The following is a 6,000-nucleotide window of genomic DNA, read 5'->3' as shown; positions in this document are numbered from 1 at the left end:
CCACAAATATATCTTATACTAATTCACATATTAAATTCTGATAAAGGAAGAATATTTCAGAAAAATATGATGATTTTTAAAAGAGACCTAAGTGGAGGTCAGATGTTATTCTATAAAAGATAAAAATCCTAAGTATTGTTCACATTTTGACTATGGCCATAAATGTGAATCATTTACTTAGAATTATTTACCTCTTATTGGAAAGGTGCACGTGCCATTCGTGTTTCACCATTATGGATTTTTGAAATAAAAGTAAAAATGAGATGAAACGAGCAATTATGAGAATTATATGCTCATACATTCTATTCTAAACTAAAAAGTAAAAATTCTCATTAATATCTAACTATTACAGCCTTGAATTGAAATTGAAATCATAAAATTCTTAATCTTGAAAAGGAATTTAACATTTCTACATGTTTTCTGCAAAACAGAGTTAGCAGAAAGCAACAATGCAAAATATAGAAGATGATGGAAAATATTATGTCAAAACCCATATGCTTATGGCTAGGTGAGATATTTATATTAATGAAGGACATGTATGTGCAAAGTGCTTTGTGAATATAGCTAGATTGAGTACATGAGCAAAGGCAGAGTTATACCGAATGCATAGGCAAGGTACAAAATGCCTAGCTAGACTGAGATGGGATGTACATATCTATTGGGAATATTGGTAAAAATGCATATGATATGAATTACTATACATGCATATAGTTTACTAATATGCGTATATATATGCTATATGGGAAATGCAAATTTTTGGAATATGCCCACATCATGTTGGAACTAGAATGATGGATGAAGAGATAAGCTCAAAAGGGGTTTTGAATATGTTGTAGCAGGTGCAGTGATATAATTGGGAAGAAAATGTTGAGTGCTTAAGTGAATATGCAGCAGAAAGAGGAGAGTGAGGATGTATATGTAACAGGGGTAGTGAGATGGTGAATGGAAGTGTTTAGCACCTCTACGGGTGCCCAAAATGAAGCCACAGCAGTGCCTAAGCATTGTTGTAGATGTCAAGAAGGAAAACCACAATAGTGCATTGGCACTGCTGTAGGCATGTAAGAGGTTACAGCAGTGCCAAGCACTGTTGTAGGTGTATGAGAGGCTACAACTACAGGTGTTGGTGAAGGAGCAGGGGTGATGTAATCAGTGAAAATGCAGCAAAGGTGAGGAAGGTGAGGCTGTTGTAGATGCTGCAAATGGTGGGCAACAAAGCAAGGTATGAAGGATGAAGTGAGAGAGCAGCAGTAGGAGGTGAGGCAGCAATATGCATGTAGTGAGTGGTGTGAGAGGTGGACATATGTAGTTTGTATGGAAGTGAAGGTGAGTGCTATATGAGTGACAGTGAGTGCATAGTGGTAGAGGTAAGTGAAGTGCAGAGGTGACTGTGGAAGGTGACTGGTATGTGCAGCAGGAAGTGGCAGGTGAGTGTAATGAGGTAGCAGGTAGTAGTGTTGATATGCTATTGGTGGTGCAGTGAAGGAAGCTGCAAGTGAGGTGTTAAAGGTTTGCTATGTATCGTGTGCTTCGGAAGATGATAGTGATATGGTAACAATGAAGGTGCTGATGGTAAAGTGCAGTTGCAGATAGTGTTGATGGTGCAGGGGAAGAGGGTACAACAGGTGGTTAAGTGAAGGTGTAGCAATGTTGAAGTACTGCTAGAGCTGGAAGCCACAGAGGGGTAAGTGGGGTGAAGCAATGTATGTGATGGTGGATAGGATGGAGATGTTGTGCACAACGATGAAGGTGCAAAGTGAGGCTGTAAAAGTGCAGGTGGACAAGTGTAGTAAGTGCATGAAAATGTGATAGCAGTGAAGAAGGTACAGAAATATTATGCAATGAATATGTGCAGTGAGTGAGGATGCTGTAAGAAAAAAAAATTGTCCAACTGGGAAGCTAGAATCACATTTTCACCTTTCAATGAGCTCTGCAATAATGACTGATTCTAATATGTTGTAAAAGAAACTACATTTTCTACATTAAAACCATTGAAACACTCCATCATAAAATCCTTAGGGTTGAACCTATCCTTTGCAAGGAATGTGATTAAGCAAATATTCACAGAACCTTCAAAAGTACCAATACTCGGGTTCAATTCAGACACATGATCAAGCCTCCATCTTATTGAACATGATTCATCCATGTAGCACACTTCATCAATGATGTCTAAACCTGATATAAGACCCTATGAGAACTAGATATCAAAGAAGATGACTTTATCCAATGAAATGCACAGGGATTTTCATGTCTGAGTGACACTCGAATGTTTTTTTTCTCCAAATTACTATGTAAAATTCTTATTCGCTTCATCAATGTATCTGCTATGAGTTTCAACCACTTCCATGCATCCAACTATTTAGAGATAGAAGGAGGATCAGCTTCCGAGATAATTCTGCAATCATCAATGAGGGGTTTCTCGTTGGGCCATATACCATTGAATTCATGGCACACCAGGGACTGAGCTGCAACCTTAGATCAGGCTTCAGTTAATGCAAAATATATATGTGATGTTTGCTGCAATAATGACAATATGAAATCTGTCACCTGAAAAGTGTGCCCTTTTTGAAAGGAAGAAAAAAATGAAACTCTAGATATCTCAGAAACATATTTCAAAAGCCACAAAACAGGGGCAGAACTCTCAAAACTTCTGGGAAGAAATGAAAATCCAGTATCTTGGAGATCTTTTCCTGAAAACACCGTTAGATATTTGAGTGCCCTTCGCCAGCACACAAATAGTTTCAAGGACTGACATAGACCGCCTTGACATCCAAACATCGAAACATCCACCAATCTCTCGATATTAAGAACATGGGTCACATAAATGCTTAACTCTTTAGAACCTAAGACAAATTTTGGCATCTAACATGAGAAATTAAGCCGGCACTAACAAAAAGTAAACTCATCAATACCAGAAACGAGGTTGTTTTGATCCTTCAAATGCTTAAAAGTGATAGTACTTTGGTCCTTCTCAACGATGCCTATGAGTTCTGACCATTCAAGCAAGGAGTGAAACAAATACATGATGCTATGACGAAACACAGTGCGATATAAAAGCATAAGATATAGTGAAGGATAATCAAATGCTAGGAAGCTTAAATGCCATTTAAGGTAAACCAAATACCTAACTTTAGATCAACTTTTACCTTTTGCAGGGAATCAGAAATCTAGTGTACATTTCAAAATAACTTTACACAGTATATTGAAATAATGCCATCGGACGATAATAGTGACTTTACAATGAATCAATATACCTACAGCATGACATACATCAATGTGACTTTAATCAACTTATCAAGATCCCCCCAGCATAAAGGATTTACATATCTAATCTAGGACAGCTCATCAGCTAATAACCACAAAACAGGGATTGGTTACACTAGGTTTGGATTGGTGGTATGCTAGAATGTGTTTTAGCAAATGAAAGGAGACACAACAAATGTTTTTCGTAATGAATGTTTGTAAAGGCAAAATGACCAATAGGAAAGCGAAATAGCCAACGAGACTCAGTTTCTGTAACCCAAGCAATCAACAGATTGCTTCCAGCAGCAATAAAATGATTCCTATGCATCAGTATCTGCAGATGTAAACTGATTTTTGCAGAAGGTGGTATTTATTGAATAACCAACAGCCAATGATAGAGGTCTAAATTGACCTCTATCCAACCCTTCACTATGCAACCCTGTAAACACCCCAAATTTTTACCCTCATCCAGTGTTTACATTTCAAGTGTCATTGTAGGTCACTGCATGCATTTGGCATATCATTTCATTGCATTGCATAGAAATGCATGTCATTTCATCTCATTATCGAGATCCAGAATTCCTATTTTCAAAATATTAAATCCAAATTCGAGTTTTTAAAACTTTTCTTTCAAAATCAATTTCAAAACTTGGGTTTTAAATTGACATTTTTGTCATTTGCCAACCCTCGGTATCTTATATTTCAAAATGTTTTCCTCAGAAAATAATCTGGATTCATTTTAAACCCAATTTCAATTAATTCCAATTCTCAGATGAGACCCATTTAGGTGGTGTCACTTCTGGATGCCTTTATTTATCAAAAATCTCAAAAATTTCAGAGTCCTAGTCGGATCAGGACTATGTATTTTCATCTTTTTAAATCCTTTTAAATCTTTTTAAAACCCATTCTAATTTTAAACCAGTTGTGGTCATATCCTTGCCCATTCTCATCATTTTTGGCCAAAATTTTAGACTCTCAGTCCAATCATGACTCTTTTTCCATAGTCCTAGATGGATCAGAACTCTACCTTTTACTACCATTTTTACCTGTTTTTGAGAAAACCTATCAAAATCCTTTGTTTTGGCTAAAATTCTAGAGTCCTAGTCAAATTAGGACTCTTTCTCAGAGTCCTAATTGAATCAGGACTCTATCCCGATTTCGTCTGTTACTTCTGTTCTTCACTTGTTTTCAAAATCTTCTCATCTGACTTTCAAAATCTTCCATTTTAGCCAAAATTCTAGAGTTCTAACCAGATTGGGACTCTTTCTCGGAGTCCTAATCGAATCAGGACTCTATCTTTCGTTGGTATTCTGCGTACTTTTAATCAAATCTTTTTAAAATCTTTCAAAATGAGTCAAAAACTCAGAGTTTTAGTTGAACCAGGACTCTGCTTGAAGAGTCTCAATTGGATCAGGACTCTGACCCTGATTTCAATTTTGAGAGAATCTTTCAAAAATTCTTCTATTTAACTCTTCAAGAATCAAAATTGTTATATCAATATCATGGAATTTCAAAATTCTGGGATTTTATCCCAGAGTCCTGATCGAATCAGGACTCTATCCAAAGTTTGTTTTCTCACTTCATTTTCACTGGTTTTCAAAAGCTTTGTTTAAATCTCATCATTTGTTTCTCAGAAAATCCAAAATTCTGAGAGTCCTAGTCCAATTAGGACTTTGTCCCCAGAGTCCCAGTTGGATCAGAAGTTTGTTTGATTTCAATACTTGTCATTATTTTTACTATTTTTGTAAATTATTTTATTTGTTTTTCAGAAAATACCAAAAAAATCTAGTGTTTCAGTCCGATCAAGACTCTATCCCAGAGTTCTAATCTAGTTAGGAGTCTATTTTGAAGTTTGTTTTCACTTCTATTTTCATTCATTTCCATTTATTTTTCAAAAACTAGGTCATTTTGCAGAGTCCCGGTTGATTCAGGACTCTGTTTTGGAGTTTTGGTTGAGTTAGGACTGTTACGACAATGAAGTCGTACATGATACTTCAAGTACAAGGTTTTGATGATGAACAAGTGAATCAACTGCATTTCAGCTAAGGCGATGAAGAAAGATGACAAACATTGAAGAAATCGATGAAGAATCTTTGAAGACTAGTGTGCAAATGTTAAATTCATTAAAAGTCTTAGATTCTTGTAAGAGCCTTACTTAGAGTGCATATTTCGGTTGCATTTCAGCTAAAAAGTCTTTAGAAAAACTTTTCTAAAAGAACCCTCCATGAATTTTTTTTTAGAAAACTCTTTATTTAATTTTTCGTGTTTATTAGTCGACCAATAGACTCACCAGTCGACTAATCTTTTCGTGCCAAATTTTCTAAACAAAATGTCATTTTTGTCAAATTAGTCGACCGAAAGTTTTATTAGTCGACCGGACAGAATGTCTGTTTTCTGGAAATTTTAGCAGCAGTCGACTAATGACTTTATCAGTCGACTGGACAAAACATGTGTTTTCTGGAATTTTAGCAGTAGTCGACTGAAAGGTTTTTCAGTCTACTAATGATACTATCAGTCGACTAACTTTTCTCTAGTCGACTAAGTTTCAAAACTTCACATTTTCAAATGGCTCGATAAACATATTAGTCGACCGATGATAACTGACAGTCTACTAATAACTAATTATTAGTCGACTAACTACTGTTCCAGTCAACTAATTTTGTCGTTTTTCCTGAAACTTTAAAAAAGCGTGTATTTTCATTTTTTAAATGTTTTGATCGTTGAAAATGGACTGTTTTGACACCCTTTCATACCCTCAAC

This window comes from Nuphar pumila, chromosome 1, assembly GCF_984573655.1.
Source record: "Nuphar pumila chromosome 1, dmNupPumi1.hap1.1, whole genome shotgun sequence".
Classification (NCBI taxonomy): Eukaryota; Viridiplantae; Streptophyta; class Magnoliopsida; order Nymphaeales; family Nymphaeaceae; genus Nuphar; species Nuphar pumila.
Note: the sequence above shows the minus strand (reverse complement) of the source record.